Genomic DNA, 19,838 nt, shown 5'->3' with positions numbered 1-19,838 from the left:
ATTGTCATCTTATATTAAATACTTTATCAACATATCGCATGTTTTGTCATCTAAATATCTTTTAAAGGTATTTGTCAAAACTTGTCAATCATATACTCAATATGTGTCAATGTAATATAACCTTTATGTCAACTTACATCCAATGTTTGTCAACAACTTGCATACCTTGTCATCTAAATATACTTTAAAAATACTTTTCAAAATATGTCAACCCTGACTTTAATATTTATTAACATAGTATAACTATTATCTACACATTTTTTTTTATGACTTTCATTGTTCAAAGTCAATCTACATATTTATATGACTTTCATAGTTTAGATATGCCAGCAATTTGTTTACCACATAACAACCATGTGTATTTGTGATGTATTGACCAAATTTTTTTTTTCAACAATTTGTTTAACTAACCACCAAAGCTTTAATGTATCGACCAAAAAATAATAAGGAATTTAAATGCATTCATCAAAAGAATATTAAAAAAACTTGAACACGTTCAATACAATAATGCTACTTTAGGTTTTAAATGAAGTTGGCCTTGAGAATGTTTTTGGAAGAAAATCATAGATTTCATGGAAGGAAGTTTTTTTCAAAATAAAATATTGTAATGGATGGATGAAATGAAGTTTTACTTCACTTCCTTGGATAGATGAAAATTAAAAAAGTATTTCTCATCACTTTTATTCCCTTCCTCAAAAACTTATAAATGAAGATAAACTTGTAGAACGAATGACTGAAGGAATTGAAAATCAAACTGAATTTTTCTTTTTAAACATGAAGGAAAAAGAAAGAAGGAAGAAAGAAGAAGGAAGAAGGAAGAAGGAAGAAGGAAGAAGGAACAATTATAAAATAAAGAAGAGAAACGAGAGTTTTAAGGCTTGAGATCCATTAAATTACACCGAAATAAAAAAGCTAGAAAATGAAAAATAGAGTAAGCACTTACGGAGATGAAAGGAGCTTAGAATCTAATAAAATCCAATTGAGTTACAATTTTTGTAAACTTTTCCCCTACTAGGAACCCTCTAGCTCTTTAAGACTTTTCTCACTTTATTGAGAAGAACAAAAAAAAACTATCCCTTCAACCTCATAGGACCCTACCCTTATTATAAAATTATAGGGGAGTTTATCACAAAATTATAAAGGAAAATACAAATTAACCTAAAAAATGGTTCTATCAATATAGCAAATGATCATTCACTATCTATCATCACTTGTTTTCTGACCTTTTTTTTTTATTTGGTTCACTTCTTCTCTGCTTTACTGATTTCTTTTGCTTGTACTCAATTTCTTGGTCAAAATTGTATATATTTCAGACATCAAATAAGGCAGGACCATGGCACTGTTGTCTAAATTTACGCACGCAAGTATACGTATCGAAATAAGTAATAAATAAAGTGATAAGAAAGTATCGTTCCCACGAAGACTAAATACCAATCTATTACTAATTACCAATTTATCTTAATATAATTTTATCCAAACAAAAGTAAAAATAGGATTTAAAACTAAACAAGAAAATAACGCAGATAATAAATTTGAAGTTTAAAATCAATTAGTGATGAAATCTAGGTTTATAATTTCTCCCAAACAATCCACTTGATTAAATTCTCCTTTCCTCTATGATAAATTAACCCACTATGATTGTCATCCAAGAACACTAAATTCTTTACAAGCCTCTTTCGATGGTCATGTAAAAATTTCCTTCTAGACTAACTCCCTATATGCCTATGAAAATTAAATCAAGAAGAATTCATTAAGAATAAGTTCTCATAAGGAATGCACATGCAACCTGAGTATATTCCTATCTCAAATTAGCATATGTTAATCTATTTAGGTCATGAACACAAAATAACTCTGCCGATATTATTAAGGTTCACCAAATTAATTCAATCAATGGTCAGTTAATTAAATCACATTAAACATTGGATAGAATAAATAATCACATGTGGGATCATAGAAGAAAGAAAGAAAACTAATCAAATATCATGAATGGGTTCCATTATAATGCTAGAATAGAAATTAGTTCATCATTGAAAAGAAAACAAAATCACCAAAGTATTTAACCATTCTTAAATTACAAAATTAAGAGAAGAGTTAAAGTTAAAGAAGATAAAACTCAAAAGTCGATCTCTAATTCCCGTCCTCCTTCTCAATCTTCATTTATAGGTATGGAGTCACTAGGGTTTAAGAGTCCCAAAATCCGTCTCTAATTCGGTCCCAAAAAATTAACGTGTAAAGCTGAAAACGTAAGCAGGCCATGACCTCAAAACATGTCATGCCGCGGCTTGTATTTTCATATTTCTGTTGTGCAATTCTTGAATTTCCACCGCAGCTTGAAGACTTTTTAGCTTGTATGCTTAGCTTCATTCTTTCGAGAGTGAACCAATTTGGAGTTAGAATTTCTCGTAAACGTTGTCAAATATCCTAATGTTCCATATTGTTCCTAAACTGTAAAATAAGCATAAAAATCAAATAAAAACATAGAATCACATAAAAAGTATAAAATAAACTAAACTTAACTAAAAATAACTAAAAAACTCTAAAATTAATAAACTATTCTATTTAAAAGTAGTTAATTCGTAGGTATAAAACTTACTCATCAAATACCCCTAAACTTAACATTTTGCTAGTTCTCGAGCAAAAAAAAAACAAAGAAAAACCTAACTAAGGGAAAGAAATTTAAAACACAAATAAAACAAAAGTGATGATACTAGCCTGATTCTCCACACTTGCCTCAAAGATTGCGCAAATTTCATAATTCTCAAAAAACTTTAGAAATTGAAACAATCCAGATTTTCAACCCAAATGTCATTCAACCTCACCTTGAACCATCCACATATGTGTAAACAACCCCTTATCACTTAATCAGTTTTCAACTCAAATCAGTTTATGCAATCAAGAGTAAACACAAGTGATCTCTAGATATTGAAATTGAGGAACTCCATAGGCTTACTTTTCATGCTATTCTCCACTAATGTAGGTCGTCACTCAATCAAGAATCAATAGGACTTTTATTTGGCTTGTAATGTGTGGCTGGGTTTAAAGGTAGCATAAAAGAAAATTTTGTTGCTAGATCACCCCTTAAACACATCAATCTCTTAGGATTCTCACAGAGCGCAAGCTTATATTTCAATAACAAGTCACTTCGCATTCTCAATCTTGTTTCACCCCCAAACTTATTTGATTCAATGCATTCTTTAACAAGAAGGGTAGTAGTAATAAGAATTTTTTTTTCTTTTTCTTTTCTTTCAACATAAGTACTTTCCGAACCTTCAATTGAATATTTTCAAAACTTTTCCTTCCACATTCACAAAACTTCACCTTCAACCCTTATTTTCATAGCTCAAAATTATCTAGTAACAATCAATATGCCTAAGAGGTGATAGGTCAAATTTTGGAAAAATTAGACAAAAATGCTTGGTTAAAATTGTGGGTGCCAAAGAAAATGAGAAACACGACTCAATGAGGAAGACTAGTGATAAAATCAACATAGGTAAGCTTAAAAGGCTCAATCAATCCAAGAATGGCCAAAATCATGTCTCTAATCAAGTGCAACCTAGGATTTTGCCTCGAGTAATAATCAAATAAGTTCTAGAGTTCATTGAGATCATGGATCACACTCAAAAGCATAAACATTCTCCAAGTATATCAAACAACCAAGTGCATCAAGATTATAAGCTCAATGTAAAAGAGTTAAAACAAGGTTGAATTTCATCAGAGTTAAGCACACAAACAAGTTCAACCTCTATCATTTTCCAAGAACCATGTCTATACTCATTCAAAATCATTATCATTGGCTGTAGAATATTAGGCAAAAATCATCACAAAAGACAATTTTTTTTTTAACTTAAACACACCAAAACCTAAACTTAAACACATGAAAGCAAACACAAAAATCAAAGAAAAGTTTTCAGAAAAATACTACTCCCACCTAAACTTAGTTATTGCATTGTCCTCAATGTAATCAATTAGAACCAAAGGTAGGTGAAAGAACTTCCCTGAAATATTTATTGGCAGTCAGGAGATATCTGCATTATCTGCGCCATCTTTATTGCTATTGTCATTCAGTCCTGGCAGTAGTGATGAAATGGTGAAGTTCATGTTCTGTTACTTTTCACAACCGATAGTTAAAATTCATTACTCCAACAACAACTAATCGTAACCCAATTACCAACAGCCGAAATGACAAGTATCGCAGCTGCACTTAATTATATCTAGCAAACACCATGCAAACAACCCCCAAAATTTTCAACAACTTAACCTTCCCGACCTCTCTCATTGTCATTGAACTTTTCACAAACACCTGGTGTGCACAAAAATTTAATGATCTCCCCAAAATTTAGTAATACTAGCTACTGTCACAAAAGACCGTACATATTGCAGCACATAGTACTCCACCAATCAAACAATCCACACACCTATTGCAACATCAATCACCAATTAAATCCATCAAACACTCCCAAACAACCACAAGTGTAATCAAAACTCGAATTTCTCAATCCAAATAATCAAATATTTATTCACAATAGGCAACATAGGTTAATTAAATGTAAGACTTACAGACAAAACCTGATGGTGATTCACTTGATTTGGTCAAATCGGTAAAGAAAGTACTCGGAATATCCGTTGAAATTTGGTGAAATCATGCTCACGGATTTGATCTCTCTTTCGCTATCCTTGGATATTGAAAGGGAAATGTAGGAGTACTACTGGATAAGATGGAGAGAGATGAAGACTTTTCTGTCGTTGAGGCACGAAGAGAAGGTTGGTTGTCAAATTTTGTAACATTAGAAATATTAGGGCAAGTGTAACCTTTTTCTATTTGAGTACGATTTGGGGCCGAGGCTTGGTAGAGTATCATGCCATGGCTCGCATTTTTATATTTCTAACCAGTTCTGTCACGGACTAATGCCTTGGCCTCAGAAGAGTTAAGTCACGGTCTCTTCGAACTATGAGAAAAGGACCTGCTGTCTGTGTTAGATGCCACGGCTTCTTCAATTTGTACTTCCACAGCCTTGCATCATGTTACCAATGCCCTTGAATTGCTTAGAGACTCCCAACATGTTTCAATCAAAATATAATTAAATAGAATTAAGAAAAATTATAAAAACTATGATAAAAGCAAACTAATAATTTTTTTTATAGAAGAAATAAAAAAAAAAATAACGAAGAATAATGAAAATCAAAATAAACGAAGAGAGAGTTTAGAGCACTTAGGTTGCCTCCCAAGAAGTACTTGTTTTAAAGTCTTTAGCCTGACTTTCTCTGAAGTCACTCCGGGTCTGCTAGAGTGATAGTGGATTTTCGACGATCAATTTCACCACCCCAGTAATGTTTAAGATGCTGCCCATTCACCTTGAAGATGTTCTTCATGATTTCATTTTGAACTTCAACGGCTCCGTGTGGATATGTTTTAATAACAATAAATGCCCCAGACCATCTTGATTTGAGCTTACTGTAGACACCTCATTTTTGCACTCGCCTGATTAATCAACTCGTCAACTTGATCGCAATGATTCCCAATGATGGATGTTTATCCAATGCTTTATTTTGTTACCAGATATGTTTCAGAAATTTGGATGAGGTATCTCGAAATGACAAAACTTTAGAAACCACAGTACGTTAGGAAAATACGACTCCAGAAACATAGAAATCATCATTTTGCAAACACCAAAAAGCTTCACGATAAAAATCACTAAAAAATGACCAAATTACCAAAATACCCCTAACATCAAAACAACCCTAGAGCCTACATTACGCTTAAGAAAACCCTTTCGAACACATAAAACAATAAATTGAAACCAAATAAATCATTTCACCAATTTTCATAGAATTTGACAAAATTGCCCCTCATAAAGTTCATGGCCATTTCACACAAAAAATTTTATAACTGACACAAACTAATATTTCCATTGAATTCCTTACAAAAAATCGATTCTAAAACATCCTAGAACATTAAAAACTGACTTAAAACGTGAAAAGTCCTCTCCAGGGGCAAAATTGTAATTTCACAATTTTCATAATTAAAATTTTGAAATTAATAAATAAAACATTAAATAATTAAAGTGAAACATTAATGAAATTAATTTAAAATTTTGAATTAAAAAAATCGATCAATCGAGCTCTCAAGTAAAATTGTTGAGGGTTCGCAAGATATTTCTTTAAGGACCCGTCCATTTGGGGGTCCAAAGAATTAAAGATATAATAGAGGGGGGGTTCTCCAAAAAATTAAAATTAATCAAGCATGACTAAAGTCAAGGTATTAAAGTCAATCAAATAAGACTAAAGTCAAAATTAAAGTCAATTAAGCAAGACTAAAGTCAAGATATTAAAAGTCAATCAATTAAGACGAAAGTCAAAATTTTAAAAGTCAATCAAAGAAGACCAAAAGTCAAAGTCCTAAAGAGTTCTAATTAAATAATAACTCTATTTAATATAATTCTAACTAAAATATAACTCTATCTAAAATAATTCTACTTAAAATACAACTCTACCTAAAATAATTCTAACTAAAATACAACTCTAACTAAAAGAATTCTAATTAAACACTAATTCTATCTAAATCAACCTTTAAAAAAATCTATAAATAGGGGTCCCTACACCCTATTTTCGTATCAAATCATAAACACTAGGAAAAGTAGGTCAAGAAGCCTCCCCAACCTTTTCAAAACCCTAATTTTAAAGCCCTAACCCCTTACCTAACATCCATACCTCAACTTTAGCTCAAAAAATATTAAAAAATCCTTCCAAAACACCTTCAAATCCATAAGAAAAATTAGAAAATTCATAGATCTTAGAAGAAGATACTTCAACTTGGAGATCAGAAATCAAATCCGATGACAGGCGAATAGCAAGGAAATACATACGTAGATACTCTTCGCTGGTGCTGAGGGAATCGTTGTAATTGGCAAGGTAACTTTCTCTTATATTTTTTTATTATAATTATTTGTTATTTTTGGTCTATTTCGTAATGTAACCAATTTTTGGGAAGAAGTAGAGACCGGCACTTGCCGGGCTGGGTTTGTGTCTAACACCTTCCAACCCCGTAACGTGATCCCCGAACCCGTATTTTCTTTCGTAGATTAGTTGTCTTTATTTTTAGAGTCATTGATCGGTTCCTAGACCGTAATAACTAGGTGGCGACTCCCAAACCTCAAAGGTCAAAAGTGGATCCGCGCACCCCACGGATCGAGGGCGCTTTCACTTACACGAAAAAAGTTTCAAACGAGAATTGAATAAGAGGACACGTTGTCCTAGCTCAAAATGTCTCTCCAATATCTTCTTGTCATGCCATCTTTTGGTTTGTTCTTTGTACAGTTTGGCATTCTCGTAGGCTTGGAGACAGAACTCATCCATCTCATTGAGTTGTAGAAGATGTTTTTCACCTGCGGCTCTTAAATCAAAATTCAAGTTCTTTATTGCCCAAAATGCCTTGTGTTCTAGTTCGACCGGGAGATGACATTCCTTGTCAAAAACCAATCGGTAAGGTGACATTCCAATTGGTGTTTTGTAGGCAGTCAGATAAGCCCATAATGCGTCGTCTAATCGTTTGGACCAATCCTTGCGAGATGGATTCACAGTCTTCTCCAGAATCCTCTTAATTTCCCTATTCGAAATCTCTACTTGACCACTAGTTTGCAGATGGTAGGCCGTAGTGATCTTATGAGTTACTCCATATCTAGTTAGAAGGGCTTCAAAATATTTATTGCAGAAGTGAGTGCCTTCATCACTGATTATTGCTCAAGGAGTGCCATAACAGGTAAAGATGTTCTTCCTCAAAAAATTCAGCACCACCTTAACATCATTCGTGGGCAATGTAGTCGCTTCTACCCATTTTGAGACATAATCGACTGCCACTAGAATGTAGAGATTATTATAGGAAGAGATGAAGGGGCCCATAAAATCAATTCCCCACATATCAAAGATCTCCACCTCTAGAATCTTATTGAGTGGCATCTCATGTCTCTTTGAAATATTACCAACCTTTTGGATTCGATCACACCTTGAGACAAAGAAATGCGCATCTTTAAATAGTGTAGGCCAATAGAAACCTGATTGTAGCACCTTGGCTGCGGTTCTCTCTCCCCCAAAATGGCCTCCATATTCAGACGAATGACAATGTCGAAGTATGTTTTCAATTTTTTTTAAGGAACACACCTCCTTATAATCTGATCTACACATCGCTTGAACAAGAAAGGCTCGTCCCAAACATAATACTTGACATCATGCAAGAATTTTTTCTTTTGTTGAGAGCTTATCTCAGGAGGAAACACTTTGCTAACAATGAAGTTCACATAATCTGCATACCAAGGCAAGTTCTTTTTATTACAAGAAAATAATTGTTCATCTGGGAATGACTCATTGATCATAGTCTCATCATTAACTTTCCCCCCATTTTCTAGCCTTGAGAGATGGTCTACCACTTGGTTTTCAGTCCCCTTTTTGTCCCGAATCTCTAAGTCAAACTTTTGTAACAAGAGCACCCACCAGATAAGTTGAGGTTTTGCATCTTTCTTGGATATTAAATACTTGATAGCGGCATGATCAGTAAAAATAATTACCTTTGTCCTGATGAGATATGCACGGAACTTATCAAATGCAAACACAACTACTAGCAACTCCTTCTCAGTGGTGGCATAATTCAACTGTGCATCATTTAATGTCTTGCTAGCATAATATATAGTATGAAAAATTCAATTTTTTTGTTGGCCTAAAACTGCGCCAAGAGCAAAATCGCTAACATCACACATAAGTTCAAACGGGAGATTCCAATCTGGGGCAACAATGATGGGTGCTGACACTAATCTAGATTTCAAGATCTAAAATGCCTCAAGACACTGTTTATCAAATTTTAAAACTACTTCTTTTTCTAACAAACTACAAAGTGGTTTAGAGATCTTCGAGAAGTCCTTAATAAAATGCCGGTAGAATCCAGCGTGCCCAAGAAAACTTCGAATACCCTTGACAGAAGATGGCGGTGGTAGATTCTCAATAGTCTCAATCTTTGCTCTATCCACCTCAATTCCCTTAATTGATACTCGATGGCCGAGAACAATTCCTTCTTGCACCATGAAATGGCATTTCTCCCAATTCAACATAAGATTCGTTTCTTCAAATCTTTTGAGAACTAATGCCAAGTTATCCAAGCAAATATCGAAAGAATCACCAAATACCGAGAAGTCATCCATGAATACCTCTATAAAATGCTCTACCATGTCAAAAAAAATTGCCATCATACACCTTTGAAATGTTGCCGGTGCGTTGCATAGTCCGAAAGGCATCCTTTGAAATGCAAAAGTTTCGTAGGGACAGGTGAACGTTCTCTTCTCCTGATCTTCTGGTGCTATAACAATCTGATTATATCCTGAATATCCATCCAAGAAACAATAATAGGAGTGCCCCGCTAGTCTATCAAGCATCTAATCAATGAACGGCAAGGGAAAATGGTCTTTCTTAGTAGCTTTATTTAACTTCCGATAATCCATACAAACACGCCACCCAGTTGCTGTCCTTGTTGGGATAAGCTCATTATTATTGTTCGTCACAACAGTCATTCTTCCCTTCTTCGGTACACATTGCACCGAACTAACCCATGAGCTATCAGAAATAGGATAAATTATGCCCGCATCAAGCCACTTGAGAATCTCATTTTTCACCACTTCCTTCATAATTGGGTTAAGCCGACGTTGGTGTTCAATAGAGGGCTTATGATCATCCTCCATAAGAATTTTGTGCATGCAAATAGAAGGACTAACCCCTTAATATCTGCTATGGACCATCCCAACGCTTTCTTATACTCTCGCAACACCCTTAGTAACTAATCTTCTTGTTCAGGCTCAAGAGAGCCAGAAATAATAACTGGCAAAGAGGATGATTCACCAAGGAAAGCATACCTCAAAAGACTAGGAAGAGGCTTGAGTTCTAGTGATGGCGATTCTTGAATTGAAGGCTTCGAATGAGAACCCAATGATGGCATGTCTAACAATTCAAACTTTGGCTTAGAACGAGTGAATTTTGGCGTTGCCTCAAAGTAATTCACCAACTCTAAATTGTCCTCATTGTATGCATTAATTATTGCTAATTCAAGCTGGTCAAATGGGAGTGCTTCTTCATGATTATGTCGAACACATGTGTCCACTACATCAATTCTATAGCAATCTTCAGAGGGAACTTCATAGCTTTGAAAACATTAAATTTCACCTCTTGATCTTGAACTCTCATAGTAAGCTCCCCCTTTCAAACATCAATAAGAGTTCTGCCTATGGCTAAGAATGGTCTGCCAAGAATGATTGGAACATCCTTATCCTCCTCCATATCAAGAACAATAAAATTCATAGGGAATATAAATTTGTCAACCTTAACAAGCACATCTTCAATTTTCCCCCTTTGATACTTTAGTGATCTATCCGCTAATTGAAGTGTCACAGTAGTAGCCAAGCTTCTCCCAATCCCAATTTTTGAAATATAGACAGTGGCATTAGATTAATACTAGCCCCCAAATCACACAAAGTTCTACTAGAGAACTGGTTACCTATTGTGCACGGTATAGTAAAGCTCCCTAGATCCTTAAGCTTTGTTGGAAGTTTCCTTTGAATGATAGCACTGCATTCTTCAGTCAAATCCACCATTTCAAATTCACTGAATCATCTCTTTTTAGTCAAGATGTCTTTCAAAAACTTGGCATTTTCTCTAAAGCTTCAGCGAATGAGATATTAATATGCAACTTCTTGAAGACATTTAGAAATTTTGCAAATTGCTCGTCATATTTTGGTTTCTTGAAACATTGAGGAAATGGTGGGGGTGGGTTGTAGGGAGTAATATTTTTCAAGCCCGACTTTTTATGCTCCTAGTTTTTAGCTTCTTTCTCTTGTTCACCATTCTCTTTAAAAACTATTTCTTCTTCCATTAAAACATTTGGTTCCTTGACAACATCATTCAACTCTTTTCCACTCCTCAATGTGATAGCATTGCAGTGCTCCTCAAATTAGTCTCTGTATTGCTAGGCAAGGTTCCTTGTGGACGATTGTTAATTGTTGAAGCAAGCTGACCCAACTGAATTTTCATATTCCGGATAGAAGTTGCTTGGCTATGGAGTTGAGTTCTAGTCTCTGTCATGAACTGCTTAGTATCTGTCATGAACTGATTAGTGTTGGTTCCCATCTGATGTACTAAATCTTCCAAAGAAGGCTTTTTTTCTCTAGGGAAAGCTTGAGGGTGATAACTCGGTTGAAACATGGGCTTTGCAGATGAAGAGGCCTCAACTTGATTATTATTACTCCATGAGAAATTTAGATGATTTTTCTAGCCCGGATTGTAATAGTTAGAGTATAGATTATTCTACCTACTACCAACAAAATTGAGAGACTCTGGATTATTAGGGTACATATCTCCACAAATGAATCAAATTTCTTAGATAACGATGCCACTTGAGCTGTTAAAGCAGTAAGAACATCTAATTCATGCACTCCTGCTGTTCTTCTTGGACTCATCCTCTCTATATGGTGTTGGAAGTTGTTAGAGGCCATCTCCTCTAATAAATTATACCCATCCTCAAATGTCTTCGCCATAAGAGATCCACCTGCTGCAGCATCAACAATCGTTCTGATAAATCCAACCAACCCATTGCAGAAATTTTGGATGATCAACCATTCTAGTAGAGAATGATGAGGACATCTCCGAAGTAAATCTTTGTACCTTTCCCAGGCTTGATAGAGAGATTCACTATCCAATTGCACGAAAGTAGTTATATCATTCCTCAACTTTGTAGTTTTTGACGGCGGAAAGTATTTAGCAAGGAACTTTTTCGCCAAGTCATCCCAAGTGGTAATAGATTCCCTTGGCAATGAGTTCAACCAATTCTTAGCCATGTCCCTCAATGAGAATGAAAATAACCGCAATCGGATGGCATCATCATCAGCACTGTTATATTTAAACGTGGCATATATCTCTAGAAAATTAGTTAAATGTGCATTGGGGTCTTCGACATGTGAACCCCTAAACTGAGATGCTTGTACCATTTGAATATTAGCCGGCTTGAGTTCAAAATTATTGGCTTGTATTATTGGACGACGAATACTAGTGTGAATCCCATCTAATAATGAAACAACATAGTCCCGCATAGACTTAAGACCTTCATTACCATTAGTTTGGTCGGTCATTGTATGGTGTTGAGAAGCTTCTCGCTTATTCTTTCTATTTCTTCGACAAGTTTTCTCAATCTCAAGATCCAAAAGAACAAGTTTTAAATTTCCCGTTTTACGCATACAGTAGCCAAACACCTACAAAATAAAGAAAAGTTTGATCTAAAATAAAATAAAATTGAATTAAGATTAATAAATTAGTCCCCGGCAGCGGCGCCAAAAACTTGTTGTTTAAATTTACGCACGCAAGTATATGTATCGAAACAAGTAATAAAGTTATAAGAAAGCAACGTTCCCACGGAGACTAAATACAAATCTATTGCTAATTACCAATTTATTTCAATCAAATTTTATCCAAACAAAATTAAAAATAGGATTTAAAACTAAACAAGAAAATAACGCAGATAATAGATCTGAAGTTTAAAATCAATGAGTGATGAAATCTAGGTTTATAATTTCCCTCAAACAATCCACTTGATTAAATTCTCCTTCCCTCTATGATAAATTAATCTTCTATGATTGTCATCCAAGAACACTAAATTCTCTATAAGTCTCTTCTGATGGTCATGTAAAAATACCTTTCTAGACTAACTCCATATATGCCTATAAGAATTAAATCAAGAAGAATTCATTAAGAATAAGTTCTCATAAGGAATACACTTGCAACCTGAGTATATTCCTATCTCAAATTAGCATATGTTAATCTATATAGGTCATGAAAAAAAAATAACTCTGTCGATATTATTAAGGTTCACCAAATCAATTCAATCAATGGTCAGTTAATCAAATCGCATTAAACATTAGATAGAATAAATAATCACATGTGGGATCATAGAAGAAAGAAAGAAAACTAATCAAATATCATGAATGAGTTTCATTATAATCCTAGAATAGAAATTAGTTCATCATTGAAAAGAAAACAAAATCACTAAAGTATTTAACCATTCTTAGATTACAAAATTAAGAGAAGAGTTAAAGTTAAAGAAGATAAAACTCAAGAGCCGATCTCCAAAATTTATGTGATGAATAAGGCTTAATCGTTCCTATTTATAGGTATGGAGTCATTAGGGTTTAAGAGTCGTAAAATCCGTCTCTAATCCGGTCCCCAAAAATTAACGTGTAAAGCTGGAAACGTAAGCAAGTCATAACCTCAAAACATGTCATGCCACGGCTTGTATTTTCATATTTCTGTTGTGCAATTCTTGAATTCCTGTTGTAACCTCGTTTTCTATCAAGCTGCGGCTTGAAAACTTTTTAGCTTGTATGCTTAGCTTCCTTCTTCCGAGAGTGAACCAATTTGGAGTTAGAATTTCTCGTAAGCATTGCCAAATATCCTAATGTTCCTAAACTGTAAAATAAGCATAAAAATTAAATAAAAACATAGAATCACATAAAAAATATAAAATAAACTAAACTTAATTAAAAAAAACTAAAAGACTCTAAAATTAACAAAATATTCTATTTAAAAGTGGTTAATTCGTAGGTATAAAACCTACTCATCAGACACCATGCAATAGAAGGACAAACAATTTAGAGAGATCTTGTAAGTTTTAAAAAACATCTAAATTAACACACCTCTTTTAGATGTCATTAAGAAAATACCTTTGTTAAGTATCTAAAAATGTGAATTTTTCCCTTTATTTTATAGAGTATGTAACCATATTTTCTAACCTAGAAATATGATTTTTCATAAAATCATGGATAATATTTAATTTATTATAAGTTATATTTTACTTGTAAAACCTCGAGTTTTTTATTTGTATCTCGAGAAAAAATAAATAGTGAAATTTTGATAAAATCCTAAAAGTAGGACTTAAGGTAATATTGTAAGATTTTTTTTGGGTCATTTTTAATGAAATCTGACCTTACCATTGGATTCAAAATGGTCGGAAAGCATACTTTAGCCTATAAACATGCTCAAATACGAGTCCGAATAGAAAAATTACAAAATCCACGATTTTCGAGTTGGATCAGATTAAAATAATGACATTTTTCTAGAGTAAGAATTTTAAAATTTTGATTATATCATTGGGTTCGTAAAAAAAATTATAGAAAATAGACTATGTACTTGTCATTTTTGGAGCTCAAAAAGTCAAATTATCGTAAAAAATAAAAACGCTTTAATTTTAGGGTCCCATTGGGCCGAAAAGTAAATTTTTGTTAGACATATAATTTGTAGAATTTAACTACACCATTAGATTCAGGAAAACAAATTAGATAAGATGGAGTATTCATTCGTTACTTTTGACGTCCGGATGGTCAAGTTATCGTCAAACGAAACAATAAGTAAAATATCGATTCCGTCCCACACTTATATAAATAATTTTTTAAAACAAAAATACTATTCATCATCCTTTATTTTCGTCCAAAACCAGCCACGAATTTAAAAAAATAATTGATTTTTTTTTTTGATTTTCAACCTCAGATTTGTCGAGAACGATCTACCTTCGACCTCCGACACAAAAGGAAATGTTCGCAGCGTCGTTATCTACCAAACCCACCTAATTTCCTTTTGTTTTCACTTCTTTTTTTCCTCGTATCCTCAAAAATCAATCGATATTGATATTGGAGTTTCGATTTTTCAACCTCGAATTTCATCCATTTTGGGGTCAAACTGTCCTCCGCCGCAAAAGAGAGAAATGACGACGGCATTGAGATTTTCGAAACCACCAGGCCAGATTAAAAAATCAGTCATCTCGATTTTCTCATCGATTATATAGATTTCTGTGTACGCTCTTCGATCCTATCATACAGAGAATTGTAAGGACTCTCAATTTCTATTGATAACCATAGATTATAAAAATTACATATAGGGTTTTAACGAAAATTTGTTATATGTTTTAAAAATATAGAATTTTATTTCTTTATTTAAATTCACACTAGAAATTGCATATTTGATATGTTTAATTATATTTTATAACAAATTATACGTGGGTAGGATATTTCATCGGGTTATTTCCGCTCGTTGGGTTATGTGTACTGTTCGGACCTTGTTTTGATATAAGTTTTGTGAAGTTTCAATTTAAATGATAAAAATGAATTTCAAAGTGTGAAAAAGAATTTGATATCGAAAAATGAATATTTGAGTGAATGAATCCGAAAAATGAAGGATGTGTTTGAAAACATAAGAAAAAAAAAGTGTAAGAATAAAAAAAAGGGAAAAGAGGATGAAAATGGTAAAATGTAAGAGTCATACCCGAGGGGTGACGTCTGCATTTTACATTGTAATATTTTGTGTGGGTTAATGAATGGATATTCAGGGATAATGATATTGGTTGCATGTTTATTTATTTTTTGTAGCGCGAGACGCAATTTATGTTTTTGTTCTATTATTTATTTTAGGACTCGTGAACATAGTTGCATGGTAGGAAACTGGATATCCATTTTCAACTCTGTAATGTTAATTTCTTATTTATTTTCAAAGAAAATTTCTTATTATTTTCAAAGAAATGAAATGGTATGTATATGTAACTATTTTGTGAACTATTAAAAAGCTTGTGAATACTTGAAGGGATAGTCTATCATATCATCCAAAGTGATATACTATATTAGGATATACGGTAGGGACAACCAAACTCATACGTGGTATGGGACATGTATAAGACTAGAGTCATAACTAAAATCTATGTTAATTCCTCTCTATCTTTACTGGTGAACTTGTAATGTAAAGGTGGTACGAATGGAGTTGTATATTTGGGAATTACATGCACGCTTGATAGGCATAGACGAAGATGATTAGTTAGTAATTACTCACAATCTATAGTAGTCGAATGTTCTGACACATCAAAAAAGACCCATTGCTTACAGTCACGTCAAATGGTCAGCCTGAACTGGATAAATGGTCCCGTAAGTATGGTAAACATTGACCAGCCACAAAATTATTAAGTAATACTTTATTATGAAACATCATGTCCCAATTGGGAACGATCCAATCGTGAATCCCAACTCTTTAATTCCACTATTCCACCATTATGTATTATGTATATGATACTTTATTTTGATAGAAAATGAAATGCATGTTTAATGTTTCCATTTAGTCAATTAGATTTGTATAAAAAGAAAATGTTATAGTGAGTACTACTGATTATGTAATGTGAGTTTTAAAATATTTAGTTATTCACCCTAGCTATATGTAGCAGTTAATCGTAGTTTCCTCTGTAAAACTTTGTATATGTTAAAATGATTTAGTATTTTTATTCGTTCATGTTGGGAGAGGTTATTAGCAAAAATTGTTTGCTTCCTTACTAGGTAACCATTATTGCTCACCATTTCCTTATTCAGTTTTTTAGTTTCAAATCTGATGCTTAGAGAGGACGGTGAAGAACACAAGTGAGGACTATCTGATAGGTTAGATAGACGATCAGAGTCCATTACTTGAGGAGTATTGGGGCTATACCTCCTAGTGGTGTTAGTTCGTTCAGATAGTATTATGGGTCTTGTACTGAGCGTTAGGACTTTTGTTAGAGTGAGGAATGTTTGCATAATCCTATATTTCGTTTATCCTTTCATAGTCTGATCTATAGTACATTATTAGATGTATATAGGTTTCTGTTATTATTATATTTTATATGTATATACAGGATATTATAGATTTTGTTTATCAGGTGGAACAGGTTGAACGTCTTGGAATGCTAACATAAACAGAAGAAGTCATGTCGAAATTTCGATATGGTTTGTGTTGTAACCTGATCGATATTTATTTTGGCTTCAAATGGAAGTGGGTTATGACCTATGGATAGAAAATTATGGAATTTCTCGTGAAATTGAAATTAGTAAATAAAAATATCCTACAAAAGTGGTAGATTTTTTAGAAATGAAATATCCACATTTTTGAATTAATTAAATTTCTCTTCTACTAAAGATAGATGTGGGTGCTTTAATTGGATCCCCTTATGGACTAGGGCTTCAACATTCTCTTATTGTTATTAGAAAACTTATTGTTCTTGAATGAGTTGTGGTTGCTAATTTAGCAATTTTATCATCATGGAGCTTAATGTAATTGGCGGTTGAAAAGTTGAAGTAGGAAATTCTACATTGGTTGCGACTCTAAAAATTGTTAAAAGGTTGAGTAAAATTATTGAGGAAACATTGAGTTATTGTGCGTATGGTTATCGAAAAAACTATCCTAAGTGAACTCGTCCTACTTATATGAGAAATTTTTAAGGGACCAATTTTTCAATTAATATGGTTGACTTAGCAGGTTATGTACTAACCCGAGTTTTTAATTCGTATCTCGAGAAAATCAAATAGTGAAATTTAGAGAAAATTCTTTAAGAAAGACTTAAGGTAAAATACTCGAATTTTGTTTTGTTAATTTTTAACGAAATCTAACTCTGTCATTAGATTCAAAATGGTCGAAAAACATATTTTAGCGTATAAAGCACGTTCGAATTTGTGTTCGGATGAAATATTTATAAAATACTCAAATTTCATGTCAGGTGAGACCTAAAAAGGTGAAATTTGTTAGAGCAAGAATTAATAAAATCTGATCGCACCATTAGGTCCGAAAAGAAAAATTATTAAGAATAAAGTATTCATTCATCCATTTTTGAGTCTAGAAAGTCCAAATATATCGTCAATTATCGAAATAAATGAAAAAATACCAAGTATGCCCCTCCAGTCTTTATATAAAAGAAATTTCATTTTATTTTATTTCACTTTCTTTTTCTTCAATGACACCAAACCCAGCCAATTCTCAACCCAAGGGTTTCAACCGCTTCTTACCTAGATCCGTTGCAAACGAGTCATCATCAAGCCTCGACGAAGAAGAAGAAATTATCGACGATCCCTTCAAGTTTACCATCTTCGATCCCTGTTTTGCATTCTTCTTCCTCATTCTCCACCAAACACCAGCCACATACTCCGATTGGGTTTCGATACATTTTCACTTGGGGTTTCATCTAATTAATGGTGGACTCCTCATCCAAAGTAGAAAGAAAAGAAAATGTTGTCACCAAAATCTATGCCAACTACCGTTCGTACGCAACCAAACACACTCAATCTCAAGTTCGTGCTACCTCATCTTGACTTCCATGCTAGCTTTTCACATCAGACAATCACGAACTTCGATAGGGGACTTTCAATTCGTAGATTGCAAAAATATGCATCTAGGATTTTTATCGAATGTATTGTGTTTATAAATCGTATAAATCTTTTATTTTTATCTTTAAATTCATGCTAGAACTATATGTTTGATGTGTTTTAATCGTATTTTAACAATTATCGAGGGTCGGAATGTGTATCGAAGAATCGTCGACGAAATCCAAAAAATGTGGTCGAAAAATCAAATTTTCACACAAGCTGTAGCTTGCTGACGGTTGCGTCGTCAGCCACCATCAGAACAAAAATTTCAGAAAAAATGAATTTTTCCTTTTGCTTTGTTCTCCACATAGCTTTTATGCATTTATCTATCATTTATTTCATTAAAGAAAAAATATTTTAAGTTCTTTAATGAAATTAAGGTTTTACCCCCCCCCCTTTAAGAACAATGGGAATGGTTTCAAGATCCAAATCTTAAAGGATTAAAATCCATTTTTTTGTTTTAAGAACAAAACGTAAATTTCAACATTTTCATCAAATTTTCAAAAGTAAATATCTTTTACGTTACTTTGAATTGAGCCATAAAAATTATATGATGTCAAATCTTATGTTCAAGATTTTCATTTTCAAAAACCCATTTTCAATTTAAAGAACTTTGAAAAATCGTGTTTCCAACACTTAGTCAAATTTCCACCGGCTTTCACAATTTTGATAATTTTGTTCTATGCATTGTCGAGACCACATTTTTGTAAATTTCGATAATTTTTTGATTGAATGAATGTTGTATTCGAAATGATGAAAAGTGAAAATATTGAAAAATAATAAAAGGAGATTAAACTATAAAATGCCAGAATCACACCTGAGGGGTGATGTCTGCATTTTACATTGTTGTATTGTATGTGGGTTGGTGAACGGATATCTAGAGATAATGATATCTGTTGCATGTTTATTTAATTTCTAATACCGCAAGGCATTCGTTTATGTTTTTGTACTATTTTGTTTTAAGTCAATGGGTCACTTTTGAATAGTAAAAAATAGGATATCCATTCTCAACCTTGTAATGTTAATTTTTCATTTATTTTCATATATATATATATGTGTGTGTGTGTGTGTGTGTGTGTGTGTGTGTGTGTATGTATGTTGTGTAGCTATTTTGTAAGTTGTTAATGAGCTTGTGAATGCCTGAAGGGATAGTATATCATATCATCCGGAGTAATATACTATCTTGGGATGTACGATAAGGTCAACCAACCTCATATGTGTTATGGGACGCATATGAGAGTAGAGTCACAACTGGAATCGAGGATTATTCCTCTCTATCTTTACTTGTGAACTTGTAATGTAAAGGTGGTCGTATACGAATGGGGTTGTATAATGAAAATATCAGGCACGCTTGATAGGCATAGACGATGATTAGTCAGTGATCACTAACAATCTAGAGTAGTCGAACATTCTAGCAAATCGAAAAGAAACCCATTGCTTACAGTCACGTAAAACGACAAACCTAAACCGAATAAATGGTCAATCAAGTGTAGTACATTGCATCGACTAGCTATAAAATCATAAACTAAAAACTAGTAAAGTATTGTAACATCATGTCCTGATTGGGACTAATCTAGTCATGAATTCTAGCTTTTTAATTCTACTACTCCACCATTGTGT

General features: G+C 33.2%; 1 non-coding gene and 1 pseudogene across 1 annotated transcript; one reads left to right on the top strand and one right to left on the bottom strand.

The window, feature by feature from the left end:
- Positions 1 to 9,814: 9,814 nt before the first annotated feature.
- LOC147409911 (uncharacterized) overlaps positions 9,815 to 19,838 on the bottom strand; it is a 29,351-nt pseudogene continuing 19,327 nt past the window's right edge.
- On the top strand, positions 11,653 to 11,759 carry LOC147409912 (small nucleolar RNA R71). Its single transcript, XR_015175706.1, has one exon. It is a non-coding gene; the product is annotated as a small nucleolar RNA R71 (small nucleolar RNA).

Source organism: Akebia trifoliata, chromosome 2 (assembly GCF_017979445.1).
Source record: "Akebia trifoliata isolate Shusen 1 chromosome 2, ASM1797944v1, whole genome shotgun sequence".
Lineage (NCBI taxonomy): Eukaryota > Viridiplantae > Streptophyta > Magnoliopsida > Ranunculales > Lardizabalaceae > Akebia > Akebia trifoliata.
The sequence above is the reverse complement of the archived record's forward strand: the minus strand, read 5'-3'. Positions and strand labels throughout refer to the sequence as shown.